Source organism: Lutra lutra, chromosome 11 (genome assembly GCF_902655055.1).
Source record: "Lutra lutra chromosome 11, mLutLut1.2, whole genome shotgun sequence".
NCBI lineage: Eukaryota > Metazoa > Chordata > Mammalia > Carnivora > Mustelidae > Lutra > Lutra lutra.
Window position 1 is genome coordinate 54130899 of NC_062288.1, and position 24044 is coordinate 54154942.

Here is a 24044-nt window from a genome sequence, read left to right on the forward strand (position 1 = left end):
GCTCACATAGGACACTTGACCACATTGCTGAGTTCCAAAGGTTTTGCTCAAGATCTCCCTCTAAGCCCCGGTTGTCGCCATGGGATACTCACTCCAGAGGAGGGGAAGATTTTCTCATCTTTCTTTCTGTTTAACCCAAGGCAGGACTAAAGGCTATGGTGACAGCCAAACACCATGTTCTTAGGCCTCATTTGGAACACAGATGGGCAAGTGTCTGCCTATTCTTTCATAGAAATACAGAAAGAAAATGAGATTCTAGGAAGAAGAGGAGTTCTTACTGGGCTGTTTAATGGTGTTACACATTCTCTCCTTGCAAACAGACCAGTCGTTTCAGAAAAGAGGCCTTTCAGGTATCCTGCTTGAGATGTTCCCAGTCTATTTACTACTTGCACACCCCCAGAGAAGGAAACATCCTTATACCCTAGTGTCTGGGCCTCTGGCTCATGAGGGGCATTTCTCCAAAGGTCTCCCGTGAAATAGAGCCAACTAACGATTTTGAGTAACAGTTATCAATGTGGTGCTCATTTTAATTAGACCCCCTCAGCGGGCCATTATGGTCTGGTTCTCTGAAGGGCCCTCCCTCCTGCCTTCTTGGAGCCAGCAGTGCACACCCTGAGGAGGAAGACTGTGTCTGCTCTGTCCTTTCCCCAGCTGCTCCCACCACCACCAGGCCTTTGCTCACTTCTGGAATCTCCCTACACACCTTGCCTACCTTTCATGCATGACCCTTTTCCTTGTTTTCAAACAACTTTTTAAATTTTTGTCAGGATCTGATTGGGTTTCTTCAACAATTCATGAAATGGGCAGCATCCCATTTAATAAATGGAAGGGTGCTCCCAACACTGGGCCTTTTTCATACCTCTTCCTGGTGTTGAGCTTGACAAGAAAATGACGAAAAGGGAGAACCACTCACGTATGTTTTAGAGATGAAGTGGGAAGCCTTACATCACCAGCCTTATAAAAATCTCAGGTTTTGCCTCTTCCTGGTTTTTTTTGTTGTTGTTGTTTTGTTTTTAAAGATTTTATTTATTTATTTGACAGAGATCACAAGTAGGCAGAGAGGCAGGCAGAGAGAGAGGAGGAAGCAGGCTCCCCGTGGAGCAGAGAGCCCGATGTGGGGCTCCATCCCAGGACCCTGGGATCATGACCCCAGCCAAAGGCAGAGGCTTTAATCCACTGAGCCACCCAGGCGCCCCGCCTCTTCCTGTTTTAAGGGGATATTCTGCTCGTGGAAATCTGACCAGGCTGCATTCTGCACCATCCCAGCCGTGGAGAAAGCTCCCTATTCGATATGCATCTGAAGAGACACGAGTATATTATTCCTTCCAAAGTCAGCTGCAATTGAAGCTCACTAAATTGACTCCACATCTTCCTATCTTGAATAGTGACAGAGGAATACCAAGTATTTTTTACTAAAATGCTCATTTTTAACCAACCCCTTCTTTGAAGATTTTTTTCAATCACTGATGCAGAGGACATGCTCTTTCCTTCACGGAAGACGGCAGAGCACCAGCAAGTCAGGGTTTGAGTCCAGGGGCTACTGTCAGTGCCTCAGACACTTACCTAGCAACTGTGTCCTTTGGCCAGCAATGTCCCGCAGAATTGAGGGCGGAATTTATTATAAATGTAAGGAGACTAATGTCAGAGGGAAATTCTGAGCATGTGTGTGCATGTGTGGGGAGTAAGGCTGATGCAGGCACACGCCTGTCCTCATCCCTTGATGCACCATATTAATCATGGCCAAGAAAATAAGAATTGATATCTCACATAATAGAAAAAAAATGTATTTTAGCAAACAACAGCTTACACCATCTGAGCATTTCCTGAGCATTCTACACTGAGCCAGCTGACAAGTTTCTTTTGATTCGTCTGTTCATTCTCCTCATCTTCGGGGGACCCCGCCATCTCCCCACGCTGCTCTTCCTCTTGCAGAACTGTCCTGCCCTGGGTTGTGTGGAGATCGATGCAATGGTGGATGATAGAAAAGTAACACAAGGATAGGCAAGCAAGGGGAAAATGTGGCATTGGGCAGTCGGACCCTTAGGTTGTTTTTACTTAATTCATGTGGGAGAAGCCCGTCTTCAGCAAGCACTAGATTCCTCAAGGTTACTTTAGTCCCATCTCACAGGGATTATCATTTCCTAGATGATGCTGACACAGCAGGTGCCGTGCTGAGAGCTGTGCATGCATCAGTTCATTTCATTGTCACAGCGCTCCTCTGTGACCCTGCTGTGATGATCCTTTTTACAGCTGCAAACACTGAGGTTCATAGAGGTTGAATAACTCATCCAAGGTCAAATAAACAACAGGCAAATGCAGGGTATTAACTTGACTGTGCAGCCTGGAACCTGTGCACTAAATTAGTGCTTCTCTGCACTTTGTTTTTTAGTCTTAGAATTCCAAACTACTTCATAGGTTTCAATAAGCAATCACAAAGAAGTAGCCAAAAACGTAAAACCTGTATAGAGAAAGCTCTGAAAATGGGTGAATTTGCCATAATTATAGAGGCAAAACCTAACACTCTGAAATATGAACGTTTTCTCCTGGCCTTACATGAATTTCCTTTTACCCGTGGAATCACAAAATGGGACCTCCAGAGCTCAGTGTCACCCCTTGTCTCTCCATGCAGCCGAGATCTAATCATTCTGCAATACAAATATTACTCTGCTGTAAATTAGCCTCAGAGGTGGAGCTGGCCTTGGAGCTGAAGTGCATTTTAAAAATCACAGCTGCTAAGTAGTACTGAGTTTTTGCCAGAATACAATTTGACCAGCCCTGTCCTCCCAGATTTATTCTGAAGTTTACAAATATCCCATATTATCCCCTTGTAAGAACAGGGACATCAAAGGAGGCATTCCTCCCGTAGCTGATTTTGCTACCACTTGGTCCATTAAATTCCCCTGGCACTTGCTGAGCTTAAACAAACAACTCCAAATGGGAGAAAATAGCATTCTGGATGCTATTTGTTTGATCAGGCTGTGAAAAACTCAATCACTCAGTCAAGCTTGCATGCTGAAGGGGCTCAATTGACGGACCACAGATTTGCGGCGTGAGCCTGCATCGGTGAGTGGAGCCGACTCACAAAATGGCTATTGATCATGACGATGGTAAGTTTTTATCTGGTAGCAGCCTGGAGAAACAATACCAAAAAAAAAAAAAAAAGATCTGCTTGTAAGTGATGCCCAGGTAGGGTTTGGACTGAGAGACAGACGTTTGAAGACCTATTTGTTAGAACACTCCTTGACTTTCTCTTATTTTGAGAGCTACTCTGGCTGCAGAAAAGGTTTACACCCATGCATCTATGGAAATACAGACTTAAAGAAGGGGGGACCGAGAAGCCTCATTTAGAAAGTTAGCTTTTGAATATTTTATCGCTGTCCATCTCCTGTGCCCCAGGCTGGCTTCTTGAGAAAACCTGATTTTATTTCAGCCTCCTCCTCCGTTAAAATTCTGCTCTTTAAACCCAACTCTGGGTTGAAACCTTGTTGGCAAAATAATATAAGCTGGTGTCTGCAGCTAGATGGACCCTTCAAGCCCTCCCAAGGTGAGAAAATGTTATTTTTCCCTTTTATGTGTTGTGGTTCATTGGATGGTATCTGTCATCTTGTCACGTAATAGGAACCACGTTCACAGTGTTGAAATACACCCTGAAGCAGCAAGCGCCCTGGATGTGGGAGTGGCCTCAGGGCTGAGGTCCTCATCAGCTCCTGTATGCACTCACAGGCTGATGAAGAAGATGCCTCCTTAAAGTGTACCATTTCATTCGCATTTTGTCGCAAGGGTCGGGTCACACGGGAATGATCTTCCCATTGGAGAGGGAAAGGGATAATTGGATTGCCTGTAGATGCCTTCTACCATATTTTGCATTGACAATTGAAAAGGCATGAAAAATCAGCCGATTTTATTTTATCCTGTAACACACACACACACACACACACACACATACACACACACACGCATGCACACATACACACCCCATTCTGATGGGGGAAACAAATAGGTGTTTTATTTATTATGAGGTTAGCTATAGTGGAATCATGGTGCTTGTATATAGCCAAGGATTTCTCAAAGGTGCAAACTGAGAGCCCTGCGGTGGGAAATAGTATTAGGTTTCCATCTTGGGGAAACTACCCCTTTGCTGTTAGCTCTATAGAGTCTCCAGGAAGCTGCCTGTAGGGGAGCCTTATACTCAGTCCGTGAGCTTAACCCTATTGCTCCTGCTCCCTTGGGTGGCACAGTGTCCTTTAAGATTTTTTTTTTTAACTTCAAGCACAGTGAAGTGCTTCAAACACAAGTATACTTAATCCTTTGTCCACTATTATATCTTCTTCTCTCCCTCTCTCCCCCTCCCTCTCTCCCTCCCTCCCTCTCTCCCTCCCTCCCTCTCTCTTTCACTGTCCCCTGTGGGGAAAGTACATGGGATGATTTTCCCATTGACTTCTTCCAGTCAGGATTATCATAGCTTCAAATCTTCAGGAGAGACGGTCCTGCCTATTGACAAATAGGTTTCTTGAAGCAGTTTGGAAAAAAACTTTTTCACAAATGATTTTGGGATCTGTCTGAAGAAAACAGACCCAAGAACACAGAACCAGAAAGTGTACAAATACTTAGAGGCTAACGATCTAACCAGTGGGTTCTTGTGATATTTCTGGTGTTTCAGATAGGAGAACTCTAAGAGGAAAAAGAGACCCCCAAAAGCTCTTCAAAGATTTAGGGAGCCATTTCAGCTGTTGTCTAGTATGTTCAGGGAGAATGTCCTGTTGAAATAAGTAAGAGTTTTCAAACATACAAAAGATATGGACAACCTCATTGCCATGATCAATGTGTCTCCCTAATGGACTTCTGGCTCTCCTGTCTGATCTTTTCTCTAAATGGCTCTCGATTAGTTTAAAGCCAACTAAAGTGGACAACTAAAAATACTGAAGTATTTTTTATAATACTCTCTATTTTATTTACTTAGTTGCTTTGTATTTATTTAGGCAGCAATTTTTTGTATAGGACACATGAGGAGATAGCCTTGCTCAAAGCAATGTGTTCTGAGTACTCAATTGAACTGGTCTTATGGCTTCACTTGAGTACTGGAGTACACCTACCTGCCTTAAGGATTTCCGTGCTAAATTTGTTTTAGCTAAGGTCTAGAAGTAGAATTTTGAGGCTTCCGGTCTCACTTATCTATACATTAAAATAGGTGTAAATTATTTTCTAAGAAGAGGCTTCATTCTGCTCATAAAGACAGAATAGTTTTAAAGTGCCCTTTTTCTGTGGTCCTGTGTTTTTTGCTAGATGCCAGTAATTTCATAAGTGTCAACCATACTTGTGGTTAAAACTTCTAAAGGTATAATTCTAAATTTAGTTGTGAGCAGAGAGCAATCATACTCCATATAATTGCCAAAGAGCACAATCTCTGTACTTGAATTGCCTTTGGGATAAAGTGGTTAGCCCACGTCAGTAGGCTCATAACACTGGTCATGTACTACCCTTCCAGATATTGTTGAGGACATTGGTCATTATGGTGCACAGTACCGTGTATGTGGGACCTTCAGGATAATTTCTTCCTCGTCCTTAGTGTCTGGAGGAACTGAGCGTCTTCTAATATTTGTCCATTTTTGTTTTATGGGTAATGTGGCTGGTGTATTGCCATTTGTTGCTTATAGGGATGGTCCAAATAGGAGCGTACTAATACCAAGATGAGCCTGGGCCTTTGGGGTAGTCATTTTATATAGCTTTACCCTGAGATCTGTTTAAGGTCTTTGTCCTTGTTTTTCCTTTTTCTGTCTCTGCTTGATTTTCTCTTGCTGCAGTTTAGTAATCTGGCAAATCATTTTTGTGGAAAAGAAGGTGAATCAATATTGCCACGTAAGGGAAGGAGGATATTGCCCCCAAAGACGCAGAAGAAGAGTTTGACATATCATACAATAAGCTGGTAAAAATGAGAGATTATTCCTGCTCAATCCCTCAAAAGAATTAAAAAAGAAAAAAAGATCTCTGAAAAAAAGCAGGCATCCTCAGGAAAAATCAAGCTGTGGTAAAGTCAGAGCTACAAATATAGTTAAAATAAAATAGTGCAAGTAGAAAAAAATCACAATAGTGATGGAAAAGTATAAATTATTTTTTAGCTTTTACTTAAATTCAGTTAGTTAACATGCAGTATAATTAGTTTCAGGTGTACAATATAGTGATTCAGTAACTCCATACAACACCTGATGCTCATCACAAAAAGTACACCTCTTCATCCCCATCACCTCTTTCATGTATCTCCCGACCCTCACCTCCCCTCTGGTAACCATCACTTTGTTCTCCATAGCTAAGAGTCTGTTTCTCAGTTTACCTCTCTTTTTTTCCTCCTATGATCATTTGTTTTGTTTCTTAAATTCCACATATAAATGAGACCATATGATATTTATCTTTCTCTGACTGACTTACTTCACTTAGCATAATACTCTGTAGCTCCACCCACATTGTTGCAAATGGCAAGATCTCATTTTTTTTTTTTTATGGCTGAACACACACACACACACACACACACACCCCACATCTTCTTTATCCATTCATCAGTCAAAGGACATTTGGGCTCTTTTCATAATTTGGCTATTGTTGATAATGCTGCTATAAACCTCAGGGTGCTATATCCCTTCAAATTAGTATGGAAAGTGTAATTTGCTTTGATGTTGTTTATAGATAGCATAAAAAATTTGCAAATCTGAATTTATACTGTGGAGGACACACTACAGTGTGTCTGGGAGTTATTCTCCCAGAAGCAGAGTAAAAAATACAAAGAAGTAAGATGAGAAAAAAAGTAGAAGACAGAGATTTCAGGTCAGACACATAATAATTTTCCAAATGCAAAAACCAGAGTGATACATGTGAAATGATAGTCAAAATGTATTAGAAGACATTTTCTTGAGATGAAATAAAATCACAACTCAAAGGGACTTATCAGAATCTAGGCAAAATTATAAAAAGGACCTACATCTAAATAAACACTAATAATTTTTAAAACCTAAGTTCAGGGGCGCCTGGGTGGCTCAGTGGGTTAAGCCGCTGCCTTCGGCTCAGGTCATGATCCCAGGTCCTGGGTTCGAGCCCCACATCAGGCTTTCTGCTCGGCAGGGAGCCTGCTTCCTCCTCTCTCTCTGCCTGCCTCTCTGCTTACTTGTGATTTCTCTCTGTCAAATAAATAAAATCTTTAAAAAAAAATAAAATAAAACCTAAGTTCAAGAAGGATGTATAATTTTCAGAAAGAAGCAACAATAAGAACACTCAAATTTCTCTTTTTTAACATGATTGAAAGTAAGAAAAAAATATCTATAGAATTTTAAGCTATGAAAGGTTGGAAAGCAAGAATTTTATATAAACTCTGATGGCATGGCTATGCAGACAGTCAATCAAGGGTTAAAGGACATAACACTATGTGTCCTTCCCAAGAAGGATACCTGAAGATGAATCCAGCTGACCTAAATAAATGAATAAGCAAACAAACAATACAAGAATGCAGCATCAAGTATAAAAGACTGGCAGGATTCATTGAAACCAATGTAAAATTTAGAAAATTAAACTGTTGTAATCACAGAGTTCAGTGAGAAACCTAGAACTATTATTGAAACAGGAGATTCAAGTGATTGAAATGTTGTATAGGGGCACCTGGGTGGCTTAGTCGATTAAGTGTCTGCCTTCTGCTCAGGTCATGGTCCCAGGGTCCTGGGATTGAGCCCTGCATCAGGCTCCCTGCTCAGCGGGGAGTCTGCTTCTCTCCCTCCCTCTCCCACTGCATGTGCTCTCTTTCTCTCTCTAGCCCTCACTCTCTCTCAAATCAATAAATAAAATCTTTTTAAAAATGATGTATAAAGGTAAGCTGGGTTTATAACCTTAAATGAAGTAAAAATTTGGAATTGGAGTTCTGACAGGCCACAGAAAAGTAAGAGACCACTAAGGTCTTAAGCATATGTTATGTGAGGATGTTGAATCAAAATGTATTTTTTATGACCTCAAGAATGAGAGAAACAGAGGTTTCAGGATTAATTTAATATAGGTCACTACAGAATTCAAAATTTCTGCCTTCCCAGTAACTGCAAAAAAATACCAACAGGTGAATAACTGTCTACCTAGCAGAAGATAGAAAACAAAGATAACAGTACCATCAGGAAGCTTAAAATGAGAAAAATAAACATGCCCACTTTGACAATACATGCCAGTAAGCTACCACCTCCCCATATCCCTCGACCCTCAGCCTGATGGAAAGATCATTTTATTGAAGAAACTGAGAATAGCATGTGATCCTTGCAGACAACCTGATGTAGAAAGTGGTTTTTTGTTTGTTTTGTTTTATTTTTAGGTACATAAATTCATACTTTTGAACATAAATACTGTGGTAGATTGAAGATGGCTTCAAAGTCTTTGTCACTCTTGTCCCACCAAGAGGTGGAGTTGACTTCCCTGACCCTTGTTTTGGACTCACCTTGTGACTTGCTTTGACCAATGAAGAGCAGCAGAAGGTCTGTCCTAGGTCTTGGACAGCCTGAGTTTGTGCTCTCTTGGAATCTTAAAGCTACCATGCTATAAGGAAGCCCAAGTTACCTTGCTTTAGACAGAGGCCGCAGGAAGTTTTACCAGAATATATTTTACCACAATAAAAAAGTACATCAAAAGCACAAATACATGTTCCCTTCATGTCATTTTACCCTACCCTTATCACAGTTACTTTTAGTATTAATAAGGAATTTTCCCACTTACAGTTTGCTCAATTTTTTTTATTTGAAAAATCCAGATAATTTGGAGGGTTGCCAAATGAAAATCATTATCTAGTGATAACACCCTCAGACTTCAGACCGATGACATTTCTGTGAACTCTGCTGGCCAGATGCACACTGTGGGGGTGGTAGCCAATTCCATACAAGCAATATTTTCTACCGAGGAAATATTCTTCTTTTCTAAAGTTCCAGTTAATGAGCAAAGCAACCTGTTTGTTACCATAGTCTCAATTTATTATGTTAGCTGTCCCCTCCTAACCCAAATTGTATAGTTAGCATCTAGAGGTGTAATTTCTGTTCCTGAAGTAAGTAGATTTCCAGGGGACCATGTGTGGGAATCTTACTGCATTTTTCTCATGGCTCAACCTTATTCCATCATCTTGTCTGCTTGGAAATCTCCTGCGTGGACCCTGCTTCCATCTCATACCTACCTTTTCCCTCCTGCCTTTCACTATATGTCCTGAACTGCTTGAAGCTATCCTCTACTCCCGCTCTCACCTTGGTATTTCTTAACTCTGTATCCTTTTAGAGCCGTATTCTCCCCCTACAATTTTGTTTGTGCTTCTTCCTTACACACACACACACACCCCTGGCAAACCTCCACATATCATTGAAACTCTCTTCAACTATCACAGCCTTCTGATAATTTTTTTGGATCCTCTCCACTCTACCTTCTCTAGACATGCAAATCCATGCACACTTCAAGAGGATTTAGATATCTTTCCTCCGGGCTCCTAAGGGTTTTTCTCTCTTATCATACTTATTACATGGCATTACATTTATCTCTTTCTGTGTTCATTCCACCCCCCCCCCCAATCCCTTCTCACTCACCTCTAAGTTCTTGGAGGACAGAAGCTCTGCCTTGTGACTTCCGGATCTCCCAGCACCTAGGAGTAACATCAGTGGCTGGTGACTGATTGACCAAATAAAGAAGATGGATTCCTAATGAGTGAGTGAGTGAGTGAGTGAGTAGCATGGACCTCACAATGTTAGTGTGTGCAAATAGGAATGCAGAAAATGGCATGGCCCCTGCCTTTAGTTCATCAATAACCAACTTGTCAGTTATTCAGTAGAGTAGAAAGCCTCTACATTTCTTATTGTTCCCTCCACCAATAATTACATAAAAAACCTTGAAATGGTCAGCCACAGTTGTAGGATTTATATCTATTGATATGATGTTCCTGTTTTACTTCAGAATCTACTTAACTACAAAATGAGTCTGTTTCAGAAAACACTTTCCAGCTGAATGTTGTTCTATAACAAAGTTCATCAGAGACAGAAAGAGTTAACTATGTACTTTTCTTAATAAAATTGAAGAGGCAGGGCATCATTTTTTTGAAGTATGGCATGCTCTGTGACACCATGTAATTTGGGGGGGTATCTATACTTTGCTTGGAAAAGAAAAAACAATACCTAGTTTCTTTTTAAGACTATTTGTGCTGCCAGGAAAAAAAATCATTTGCTCTGTCACAATTATGGCCATAAATCTTAGAGTGAGGACCTTTAATGATGGCTACAAAGCTTCCTTTATTTTACCTTACACAGACTTCAGACTTACTAAGCATGTCAGGAAAAGCAGACTGGGTCCATTTTAGTTCTTCAAATGTATGTTTGAGGAATGTGTCACTAAAAAGAAATATTTCTCTGGCCCTGATTTTGCTTGGCCTAGGGTAAGACTTCTGCATTCTCTATGTAATCAATTAATTACAGTAAATGATTTAGTGATAAGTAAAAGATTTAGACTTTCACTTCTTAGTTTACTGAAACCATTGAAATAAGTTGGTTTAATCCACTTTCAGGTTTCTTTGTGACTTGAGGTTCCATGAGCTTTTAAAAAAAATTTTTTTTTTAAGATTTTATTTATTTATTTGACAGAGAGAAATCACAAGTAGGCAGAGAGGCAGGCAGAGAGAGAGGAGGAAGCAGGCTCCCTGCTGAGCAGAAAGCCCGATGTGGGGCTCAAACCCAGGACCTGGGATCATGACCTGAGCCGAAGGCAGCGGCTTAACCCACTGAGCCACCCAGGCGCCCCTAAAATTTTAATTCATTTTGATGGAGCACCTGGATAATTCAGTCAGTTCAGCAACAGACTCTTGGTTTTGGCTCAGGTCATGATCTCATGAGATCAAAGCTGGTGTGTGTTCCTCCACACTCAGTGGGCATCCGCTTGGGATTTTCTGTTTCCCTCTTCCTCTGCTCCTTTTCCTGCTCATGATCTCCCTGTCCCTCTCTTTCTCTCTCAAAATAAATAAAATCTAACAAAATAAAAATTTTAATTCATTTTGAATAGGAAATAGATGCTTGGAATATTATATTCAAAAGACCCCAAAGAGAATGGTGCAAGATCTTCCCCACCCCACCTCGGGCTCCCTGCCTTCCCTAACACCTTCCTTGATCCAACCACGTGTACTACCTGCTTCTATATCCTTTCAGAGGTATTATATGTAAACCAAATATAAATATGCAGATTTTGTTTTTTTTAATTGAATATCTATTTGAGATCACTCTGTATCAACATATATGGAGTTTGTTTTAAAAGCTGCATAGTATTCCTTTGGATGGGTAAACAATTTATAATCAGTAGCAAGGTGATAAATATTACAAATGACATTTCAGTGAATATCATTGGAACACATATCTTTGCACACATGTGAAATTGTATATATAGCTTAGATACATAAAGAGGAATTGCTAGGTCAAAGGTTATATCACTTTTTTCTTTTCTTTTTTTTATTTTTTTAAATAGTAAGGAAGATTTATTAAGGACTATTGTGATAGGTATCTAGACTCTCAGAATAGGAGACAGAGATTAGGCTCAACTCTTTTTTTTTCCTTTTTTTTTTTTTTTATGATGGACATTGGAGAGGGTATGTGCTATGGTGAGCGCTGTGAATTGTGTAAGACTGATGATTCACAGACCTGTACCCCTGAAACAAATAATATATTTATATGTTAATATATGCAGTTTTTTCTTAATCATACTATAAACCACTCTCCATAGATTTATACCAGTTTATCCTACCACCAAAACAAGCGTGCTGGAACTGTCCTATTTCTTATCAAAGAGTGTATCACTAAAATCGATCTTGACCAAACTTACAGGTTAAAATATGCTCCCAGAGGGGCACCTGGGTGGCTCAGTGGGTTAAGGCCTCTGCCTTCAGCTCGGGTCATGATCCTGGCATCCTGGGATCAAGCCCCTGCATCGGGCTCTCTGCTCAGCGGGGAGCCTGCTTCCTCCTCTCTCTGCCTGCCTCTCTGCCTACTTGTGATCTTTGTCTGTCAAATAAAATAAATAAATCTTTCAAAAAAAATATGCTCCCAAATATTATAAAATATGGGGGAATCCTTATGTTTTTCTACGACAGCCATTTGGAAAGCATTTTTAAATGTGAAAATCTTCTTATTTAGAATATTTGAACTCAGTTTGATGCCTGAGATAATCTGAAATGGCTTAATACCCATGGAAAAAGAAATTTTCAAATTGTACCGGTGGCAAATTCATTCATGAGGGATCTGAATCATAAGCCAAAAGGAGGAAAGGGGAATTTGAAACTTTTCTCCCTTTCCTTTTTTTCCAGCCCAACCCTCTGTCTCCTGAATTATCTTTGCTTAATCCTCCCCCACCTTTTCCACATTTTATAAAGGGATATGCAGTTTGCATTGTCTTTATTCCTGAGTGTGGTTACTCAAAGTATAGTGACTGGATAAAACCGCCTGTCTGGACATTCAGCTAAGAGATAGGACATTTATGCTTGTCTTTTAACCAGGTTACCCGATCATCCTCTGCGCTAATTCTCCTTTGGAGTTGAGTTTTTATTTTTCCATTCTTTGCCTTCTTAGGAAAGAGACCTATTCTTTGAATCTGTAGAGCTGACTTAAATGCTCACTTTTCTGAAGCAGAGCACAAATTAATGTAATCTTTATTATATGCTAGTCACCGTCATTGTGGTTAAGTACCACGTAGCGCAGATGCAGCATTTTTTAACGACACATGCAAACACACACACAAACACACAGGCACCATGATTTCTCTTTGATGAATATGGCAAGCTGTTCATTTTTTCACAGCTGTAAAAAAGACCATCAATTGTAGTAAGTAAAATGAAAGTACCCATTTCCTCTTCTTGACTGAAAAGAGAGAGCAAAATCAAGTTAAAGCAAAAACTTGACTAGGATTCTTATTCCTGGCTGTATATTTCTACTTGAGCAATATTTTAAAAATTGTATTTGGCCATTCTAAAAATTAAAAGACAAAACTGGACACAATGGGGGATCTCACTGGGATAGTATTGCAAATCAGCATTTAACTGGGCCATAGCAGAGTCTAACCGAAGATTTACATAAAAACCAAAACATAAAATTAAAAAGTAAAAAGTTTCAGTAGGTTTTCAGTCCAAGTATCCCTTGATAGAAGCAAAGTCAGTAGCAAAATCTTTATCACACTTGCTAAAGAAGTCAGTTCCTTACACATAACCTAAATGATCAGTGTGAGTGCTGGTAGTTTCTTTTTCAGTTTTGCTTTTGATTAAAAATATGTGTGTGCTAGGTGGTAAGTGAATGCTGATGAAGTATACCATTCCACTTAGCTCTGTGAGGAATATTTATGTTCTGTACATAAGAAAATGGGCAAGGACTTCTGGGGGAACTGTTAGGTCAAAGGCAAAAGCAAAAGGAAGATTCAGTTATAAAACACGCAGAACTTCTAATACGACATAGCAAGAAAAACAATACAAAGCACTAACCAAAAATGTGTTGGCAAGATTTCTGTAAGGAAAGTAGGGATGCTGGAAAAATGGAGGAAACTAAACTGCCAAGGAGGACAATGGGCAAAGAGACATGTTGATGATGTGGGTTGACATGTTAGGGCCCATAAATAGAGGGTGTTCTAAGAAGAAAAGGACATTTTAAAAATAATACTAACATCTCATCCAGAAGAGCCTATACTTTGAAACTCTTTTTAGCTAGGGAATGACCTCTCCGTTCTATAGCAGTGGTTCTTAAAATGTGGTCCCAGACCAGCATCATTGGCATCGCTTCTAGAAACTTGTTAAAAATTGCAAATGGTCCCACCCCAGATCCATGAATCTGGGTTGAGGCCCAGAAATGTGCATTTAACAATGATTCTGATGCAAGCTTGTCTGGCCCCCACTCTTCTATAGATGAAGCCATTGTCTCGGAGCTTCAGAAAACATCTGTCAGGGGGTGCCTGGATGGCTCAGTCAGTTAAGCATCTATCTTTGGCTCAGGTCATGATCCCAGGGTCCAGCTGTTTGTAAAGGATATTAACTATTTCTTTTTCCTCTCCGTTATATCAGTTTGAGGCAAAGATCATACTGAACATGAATCCTGTGTGGAAATCTTGGAAGATGAGTGTTTCTAGATGGCAAAGTGTTTTGGAAGTTTAAGTTAGCCTGCTTGTATGCCATAGAGACCACTGTGGTTTTTCTATTGTTGAGCAGTGTGATTATCATAGTAATAGTCAATATTGATTGGGCATTTAGGGAGGCATTGTGTCGAGAAAAATCTTATTTAACTTATATGTCTGTGAGGTAGATACTATTATCATTTTCATTTTATAGCTATAACAAAGAGGTTAATTAACTGTCCAAGATCATCCAGTTAATAAATAAGTGGTAGAGAGGACATAGCTGGTCCTGATGCCAGATTATATCCCTTTCATCTCTACTTCTCTGTGCCTTTTCCTTGGCCCCAGACAGTCCTTCAGGACTTTTCTTCTATTCTTGATAGCTTCTACCACCGATTGCTCTGGGTTGGATCAGTTAAAACTGGCCCAACATCCACAAAGAAGTGAGACACCATCTAAGTAACTTTTCTCCCCACCCATCCCTCTTCTTACAGAAAAAATACGTAGTACACATAGTTTTAAGGGTCTCATTGCCCTCACAGTGGAAAACCCAGATATTTTAACCTAACGTGGGAAAGGTAGCATCCTTCAAAATCTGTATGTGTGAAACTAAGGTCTTCAGATTATGTTTTATCACCCCTGACTTCCTTATCATGCAGAAAGCTGAGTTTCAGGGAGCTTCTCTGGGCTCTGCAGATTTTGAGAAGAGGCAGAGGGGAGTGGGAAAATAGGATCAGACATGCAAATGGGCTTTTCTCAGTGGGGCTTTTTCCTAGTACCTTCCTCATCACCTTGATGTTTAACATCACCACCAATGCTTGCCTTCCTCAACCCCCTCATCCAGCTGGATCCCAATTTCTATCTGTTGCATTTTCTAAATAACCCCGCACTTGGTCACCTCTTTCTGCTTCCGCTGATGTCTTGAATATCACCTGATGAAGTTTTTTAGAATTATATTATAGAGCTGTCATTCAGACAGTTGTACAGAGGCTAGATTGGCACACCAGCAGTCAGGAGAGAAATGAGTTAGGCATGAATGAAATAAAAAGCACGAGAGCTCTGAACATGGTGCCAATGATGGAAACTTATGTATTGCTTTCTGTTTCTGTTTCTGCCAGTCCTCTAGGGCTAAAAAAAAAGGTTTCTTTGTACCAAATAACAAATTCATTTAACATTCATTCAATAAATACTTACTGAGTACTTACCTGAGAGACATGAGCTATGGCAATACAATAGTAAAGAAAACAAAATGCAAACATACTTTGTGTGGCTAGCTGCCATTATACCTTTACATGAATGAATGCTCTGAGAAAATACCTTAGTAAGGGAATGAAGACAAAGGTATTCACACGTAGGTCATTGATTTGAAAGTAAAGACACCACACCAAGAGAGAAGTAGTGAAGACAAACTTCCCCTCCTTCCTCATTTTAAGTAGGTCTTCCCCCAGACAGAAAGAATACAACTTGCCTTTGGATACAATAGGTAGAAACATGTGTTCAAATTTTTTTGGTGAGCTGGCATCCAGCAGAGTGTGAGCTCCAGAATGACTAAGACATAGACCAGTTAAATCTGAATTTGAGAAAGAGAAAAGACCCTTATCTACAGAAATGTAGATGGAAGGCCAGGTAAAAGCCTTGTCACCTCCAGGAAGGTCATGAGGTCATCACCCTTGGGGATGGACAGGTATTCAAAGCAGAGCGAAGGATTACAGTGGATGAAGGACTGTAGGCAAAAACAAAAAAACAAAACACAAACCCTGGTGAGGGTGCGGTGAACAGAGCACTAGGTTTGGAGGCAGTGAACCTGAATTTGATTCCCTGCTTTGCTCTGCATAAACTGAATGGTTTTGAGCATAGGAGGCAATCCCTCTGAACCTGTTTTTTCATTTTTAAAATGAACACAGACCTATTTTAATTACACCACCAGTATAAAAAGGCAAGATTAGGATGAGATACTAATAAAAAACTATACAACATGAAACTTTCATTGGTTTTATCTTATTATCATGTGAAGTAACTCACTTCATACTCTTTATTTTTTTTTTTAAGAGGAAGCATATAGACCTGTGGATAGAGATACACACACAATGTACAGAAAGGAATTATTATTACCCACCACCATGTGAGTGCCTAAAAATAGGGACTGGGTCTTTTTTTTTTTTTTTTAAGTTTATTTGTAGGCCATTTATTCATTTTAGTTTTATGATTTATATACTTCCTATTTCCTCTTTACTTCCTATTTCAGATCATTTGCTGAGCTCTTTAATGTCTCTTACAAAAATTTATGTTTATATTTGTAGGGACTGGGTCTTAATCAGCTTTTTAATCTAAGAATCTGGTACCTAATCAATTGTCATTAAGTGTTTGTTGGATGAATGAATGAATGCTGCAAAATAGAAATGTTAATAATTTTTGTAGGGCTGAGTTGAGAGAAAGTATTAATGGTCTTCCATACCTTTCTGGGGATGGAAATAATAGAGTCTTAGGATTTACTTTACCTATTTTGTGTTATTTAAAACTGGTCTGGAGTATAGCTTAATTTTGACTTGTAGATTGCCTAGTTTCTTGCTACTCAAAGTGTACTTCTAGAACCGTATGGGTCTGCAAACTGTTACTGGTCTGTAACAATATAATAAAGATAAAGAGAATAAGCATTTAGAATTTTTTTTTAAAGTTTTATTTATTTATTTGACAGAGAGAAAGACCACAAGTAGGCAGAGAGGCAGGCAGAGAGAAAGAGAGATGGAAGCAGGCTCCCCACTAAGCAGAGAGCCCAATGCGGGACTCGATCCCAGGACCCTGAGATCATGACCTTAGCTGAAGGCAGAGCCTTTAACCCACTGAGCCACCCAGGCGCCCTAGAAATTTTTTTAAAGTTGGTTTTTTGTTTGTTTGTTTGTTTTTTGAGAGAGCATGAGAGTGATAGAGCATGAGAGGGGAGCGGATCAGAGGGAGAAGACGACTCCCTGGTGATCAGGGAGCCCGATGTGGGACTCGATTCCAGGACTCCAGGATCAACCTGAGCCTAAGGCAGTTCTTAACCAGCTGAGGCACCCCGGCACCCGCCTTTAGAAATTTTTATAGCAACTTGGCAGTGTAACTTTACATCTATTGAATCTTCTAAAAAGTTGTCTTGCCTGTTTTGTGTCTTTTAAACTTATTTTTCTATTCATTTTATTGTATGTTACAAAAATATTGGTATATGACAGATTGTGGTGGCAGGGGGATGAGAGGGGGGTGAATAATCCTTCACTACAGAGAGTTTGAGAAGCTCTGGCCTGGCTTATTGCCCTTGTGCTGTCATTAATCTCTCAGAAACTCAATGGGGGGGCCGACTGGCTGGCTCAGTCAGAAGAGCATGTGGCTCTTGACCTCGGGGTCATGAATTCAAGCCCCATGTTGGGTGTAGAGATGACTTAAATAAATAAAAACTGTAAAGAAAATGATCACTAGTAATATTCAAGGTATAATATCCATGGACACCCTTGGACCTTTTATGACTTCTGTAAAATAAAATTGGTTTCAGAAAGATAAACAGGTCCCAGTTTAGGTAATTACCATGGCACTTAGTCTCAGGAGAACAGAGTAGTGGAAAAGATCCAGGAGAGCCAAGATTTTACCCGAATTCATCCATCTACTAATGGCGTGACCTTGGGTGAGGAAGGTTACAGTTTTTCCTCTTAATAGAGGAATATTCTATTAGTAAGGAGATAGTTATTTCTGTATTAGAGGATTTGGAAGCATAAATGTCTCCACAAAGGTTGCTTAGCACAGGATCTGACACACAGGAGGAACTCACTCATTTTGGGTGTTAATATAGTTGTTTTGGCAGATCTTCTGGAAGGGGCTGGCTAGGGTCCGTGGGCTCTGATGGCAGAAAACAGCATAGATTCTGGTAGACAGTTTAGGCTCAGATGGTTCTGATCTTGGCTGTTAATGTAGATCAAGGCTTTCTGGGTTTCATTGGTATACATGTCACCTGGGCATCTTATTAATGTGGAATATAGTAGACCTGGGGTCTGTGAGTCTACATTTCTAACAAGCTTTCCTGTGAGGTGGATTCCACTAGTTCACACAATACAAGGCCCTAGAGCAAGGTTCCAGTGGTAGTAGGTAAAAACCACCTAGAGGGCTTGCTAGCACAGATTGCCAAGGAGCAGAAGGGTAGCCCAGTTTCTGCTTCTCTTGGGTGTGGCCTGAAAACGGGCATCTCTAACCAGCTCCATCAGCATTAACGATGCTGTAATTTTTTTTTTTTTAAGATTTTATTTATTTATCTGACAGAGATCACAAGCAGGCAGAGAGCAGGCAGAGACAAAGAAAGGGAAGCAGGCTCCCTGCCGAGCAGAGAGCCTGATTCAATTCCAGGCTTTATCCCAGGGCCCTGGGACCACAACCCGAACTGAAGGCAGAGGCCCCAACCCACTGAGGCACCCAGGTGCCCCTTGTAGCTAATGTTTTAAGAGCTTTGAGAACCATTGCCCAGGGTATGAGGCAGAAATCTTGACTTATTCATTGATCTTTAATAAATCACCTGACTTCTTCCAGTTTCCTGCTCTATAAAATGAGGGCAAACTGAATGATTTTTAAGTTTCCTCCTAGTTCTAAAATCTATCCGTTCTTTCTGGTGGTTGTCTCAGATACACATTGGTAATTGTAGAAATCCACGTAAATACATTTTTATCAGTAGTGTTTCCTTTATTCACAGATAACTAATGATGACACAGAGGTACCTGGGAAAGAACTCCTATCAGCAACCTTATTTGCCCTAATGGGATGTGGTAAGGCAGTTTGGGGCTGATTTTTTTTTTTTTAATAGAACCATTGTTTTCTAAGCCTAGAAGTCGCAATCCTTCTGTCCTCCTCATGTGCAGCCCAACAAAGAGCTCTTCTTTTTTTGACTTAGAATATTGTAGACTGATCTTAATGTTATCATTGAATGGCCAGAAACTATAGTGAGCACTTGGTGTGGGCTTAGTCCTCACAACTACCATGTGGATTAGTTATTAATCCCATTATTTTTAATTAGAAAACTAAGGCTTAGCCATTTTAAGGTCCCCAAGTTCACACAGATGTTAGTGAGGGAGCTAAAATTCCAAGCCAGAGAGATGGCAGAACCTGCACTCCTGACATCTGAGCTCTAATGATGTAGAACAGAATTTTAAAAATAAATAAATATAAAGAAAGAAAGGAGAGAGGAGGCTGTTGGATGTTTTCATGGTTACTTACCTTGTTTTCCCCAACCCTCTCAGTCCTTAATAATCAACGATGGTGACAAAGCAAAAATCATTTTGAGTTTGGAAGATCCCAAACACAAGAGAGCACGTATCTGTGATTTCATATATATGTGTGTATGTTTATAAGTTCACAGTCATTCTAAACTAATCTCTGCTGACATGCCAAGAGTGCTTAGCTCTGGGGAAGTATGGACTGGATAGGAGCAGGAGGGAACTTTCTGGGTCATGAGGATACTGATCTGGGTAGTAGTCACAAGGTATATATATAAGCAATAATTCATTGAGCTGAACATGCAAGGTTTGTGTATTTTACTGCATGTTCTACCTCAGTAAAAAAAAGATACCCATGAGCAAAATGCATACACATGCACATATTCATACACATATGACTGTATTTTCTAATTTATATTCAGCCACATATTAATGATTCCTCACTTAGTTTCTGTGGTCATTTGGAATGAGCACCCCATTTCACCAACAGGATTAAGTCAGGTGAAGCGGGGACTCTCTAGCCCATGACTGATTTTCCAGTTCCTGATATTCTTCATAACTTTATATTAATTACAGAGATAATATACACCTTTTATGCTTTTGGCCAGACATACTTGTCAAAAAGCAAAATTAGGCCTAAAACGTCTGGCCCCAAACCATAAATTACGTTCTTCTCACCAGCACATGAATTTATACAGTACATTCAGGAAGATTCTAAAGGGGCAGTTGTTTTCAGTGAACTGCTTGACATCCTAATATTTGGTTCACCTGTATTTTTCCGATCTTGGCCTGCAATACTGTGTCCCCTCCTTTCTTTGTAAGATAATGGAAGATAATTTCCTGAGAATCTCATTGGCTATATCCGTCCATTCATGAGGTCACTTAATTTAGTGTCCTCATTAAGTACCCCTCTTAAAGTTTAATCATTTTGCTGGCTCCATGCTCTCCCATTCCTCCCCCAATGTATTTTGTGTAATTTGTTCTTGTTACAACTCATCCCCCTTCATCTGCCTATAAACTGTAGTCATGATATTTCATGATATTGCCGGTACCATATAATTTACAAACGGCCTCACATACCTGAAGGTCTGTTTAGAAAGAAAGAATAAATTGTTGCCGAGAAAGCTCAGCGAAACAAGTGGAATCAGGAAGTTTCCACAGAGACAGCTCAAAGGAAGAGATTTTATAGTGGTAGTTTCTTATTCTTAGACGAGGAGGAGACACTTGCAGGGTTGGGGTGCAGCGGGGGCAAGGTTAAGCAGACAGCAATTTTGTGTTTCTAGTTAAACTCTTTGCCACCAGTGGCAAAACAGAGTCTGCCACTATTAAACAGGCGACATCAAGGTAAGTGGCCTTGGCGTACTAAAAATATTTCAGTGCAAAGATTAATACGAACTGCAGAGCTGAAAACAAACAAACAAACACAAAAATAAATGCATCCCTTTGAAGTACTTTTTGTGCGTGGAGGGTCTGGCTTGAGTGCTGAAAGGAACAAAAGCCGAGAATCCATAGGAGGCAACATTTTTAACCTGTCCCATTGTACCCAGGTGTCAGGGAGATGCTGAATGGCCCGTAATTCTCCAGGCTGTGGAACAGGAATGGCGGTCTCTCCCCCACGCCTTGATGTACAGTTCCTATTAAATGTAACAGGAGTTACAAACCATGAGAGAAGAAAACCAGATCTGTCTCCTCTACTGCATTAGAATTGAGAAGTGAATTCTCTCTTCTCACTGCATGGGGTTTCATTGAAAATAACAGCATTATGTCTAAATGTACCGGAAAAATAGATGTCTTCATTAACTGCAGGGTCCTCCTTTTCCTTTTCTGTTCTGGAACAGTGCGATACTAGTGTTATTTTAAAATATTTTTAAAATTGTACTTCTTATAGAAGTGTTAGAATTGCGACTTGTCCATCACAGCATTGAGAGAAAGTATTTCCCTGGTAAAGATGTCACACTTTAGGCCATGTTTGTCTATGCCTATCCTAATGGAGAAATAACGAACAAATATTGCTGAGGTTCAAGTGGTATTTAGAGATTTCCATTTTAAGGCACATTAAGATGTTTTAGGAGTTAAATAATTCTCCCTACCACCCTTCCCACCCACCTGGAAACCATGCAGTCAAGTGGGGGGAAAATGTGGTTTCCCCATAAGGGTTTACTTCCTAACGCTGCTACCTGATTTCAGTTTCCAGAGAAGTGGCAAACCAAAAAACAAACCAAAATCAAATAAACAAACAAAACCCCCCTCCTATTAACACAGGAACCCCCTGGTGTTTCAAGCTGAAACTCATGACCCGAGCTCACATTCTCTCAAATCTGGTGTCATTTTTCTTTAATATAAAAGGTCAGATGAGACTGAGAAACATGTTTGGTCTCTGGGGCAGAAACGGGGCTGGGGATCAGCTTCTCTTAGGAACACATTAAGAGCCTGTATAACTTTAGAAAAGTTGATGTGATGGAAGGTTAATACATTGGAGGAGATCTTGCTTTAAAATGGTTTCGTACTATTCTTTGATAAGGCACTTTGTTTGCCATCTCAGGATGCTGATGAGGGCTGGTATTTTTTCCTCGCTGAATAAATGACATCACACAAGTGGCATACACAATAGCAGATAAAAGTCCACGAGCCATGGGCATCGCTGGGATTTGGGAAATGAAGGGGTGTGTGGAGGGGGTGGCAGCGGGGAAGGTCCTAAGCAAAGCTCCGTCTGCTCAGATGGCTTTCATTCTCTGGGCATTTGTTATTTGTATATTTGTCTTTAAAGAAAGACCTTATCCGTCTTTAAGATTCTGGAAATTAATGTAGGGGTGTTTTCTCCTTTGCATGAGAAATGTGATTGTAAATACTACTTCTCTGTGCATTCATGAAATGGCGATATTAAGAAAATATATCATGATCCACAAAAATCTAGACACTGATTTTGGTGTGTTAGCTGTTCTTCATATAAAATGTTATGTTCATAAAGGCGTGCACAGATAATTCTTTGTATGACTTAATAAACAGTCCTGTATATGTGCTTTTGAAAGACATAGTACTTCAGAAATACAACATATTCCTGTTTTCCTGAGGAAATTAGGGAGTGTGTTTAATTAATGCTGAAATGTGATAGAATTCCTATGGAAGTCCTTAAGACATCCACATGAATACCAAATGAGTTCATTATGATCTGTGTTATTACAATGAATACCAAATGAATTAATAATGCTGGTACACTCAAAATGAAGTGTTACCAAGTGTTTTGGTATAACAAATATGGTTAAATATTATGTGATTAAAGTTATTATAAGCTGAGTCTCCATCAAAAGCAAGCAAAATTCCAGCTCTATTGCAGGGAGTTAAGAGTGGAACCAAACTGTTGTTTCTAAGCGTTGCAATTCTTAACTTTGAACAGTCCCTTAGAGCCTTGCTCCAAATACTGTAATCATTTAAATTACCTTGGTTCCAAGTGGCAGAGGAGGTGGGTGGGGGAGGATTGGAGTGATGGGGTGGGGGTGGGCAGGAGGTTGGTGGGAGGAGCAACTAATAGACCTCGGGAATACAGCAAAATCGCAAGTATCTATGTGATTTCCCCCCATTTGCATATTAAGAAGTGGAGTTTCAGCTTAATGATTCTCTTCTAACGATAAGCTTACCACCGTAATTATTTAATATGTATTTCAGGATAGTGAAGCCATCATAAACACAGACAATTTCTTCAGTTTTGTAGCTCAAGTCCTACTTTTATGTGCCAGACATTCCATAACAATTTCTAAAATAAATTATTCTTAATAAGGTACCCCAACTGTGTTTGTGTAAATTATTGCCCCACGTTCTGTTGTAGGAGAGCTGGACTCTACATCTGCGTTGTATTATTTATGCACTTTGATGTAATACGTTGTAACAATTCATATCTATTGTAGATTTAGTAAGACATGAAGGCATAAGTGGATTTAATCAGACATGTAATTATTTTTATGCCTCCAACGCAAAAATATGCATAAATGAATTTATGGTTATTTGGCAATCAGTGGAAATGGTCTTTATAAATGTTGAAACAGCTGCTGGCAAATATATTTGCTGAAGAAGGAAAACGGCACTTATCTTCTGGTCGGGTAAATGATAAAGGAATTATTGTTAGCTGTAGGCAGTATCCTAGCTGTTAAATATTTGCTTCATCTTCCTTAATATTACATAAACATACATTTGGCATAAGAAAGCCTGCATTTCTTTCCTTTCGTGATAATGGAGCATGTTTTCTTATACGAGGATTTTTAGAAACACATCTGTATCCTAAAAAGCTCTTTTTATTCTCAGTCTAAGCAGTTTCTGTCATGCTGTTTGACTTTTACCTTCCCATTTATTCTATTATTTGTGGTATCATTCCAGTTGTTGAGATAGAATACTCTCATTTAAAATAATGGGCCGTGATAATGCACACACTTCTGTCAAATATGTTGATTTTAGTGTCTATTAGGATTTCTCACTGCTGCTTTCACAATGGCTCTAAAACATTTGTAAAACTTTTCTGCCACAGAGAGTAAAATGCAGTCCTTGTACCACCTGGTTATGATTACTTCGTTGCGTTGAAGCATCTAATAAATTACATATCAGTAAATGTAGATCTTGGACAAATAGCCAGAGAAAATCTAATTTTCTTGAAGTGCATCTTTTTTCATTCTTTCAAGTTTTCAGTTTAAATTTAGTGCCTTTGACTGGTGA

General features: G+C 39.7%; 1 long non-coding RNA gene across 1 annotated transcript in view; it reads left to right on the plus strand.

Moving 5' to 3' along the window:
• Positions 1-20978, plus strand: part of LOC125081096 (uncharacterized) — a 44961-nt gene extending 23983 nt beyond the window's left edge. The window contains exons 2-3 of the long non-coding RNA XR_007121584.1: positions 18824-18896; positions 20891-20978. This is a non-coding gene — a long non-coding RNA (uncharacterized LOC125081096). The remainder of the gene's footprint in view (positions 1-18823; positions 18897-20890) is intronic.
• Positions 20979-24044: the final 3066 nt, after the last annotated feature.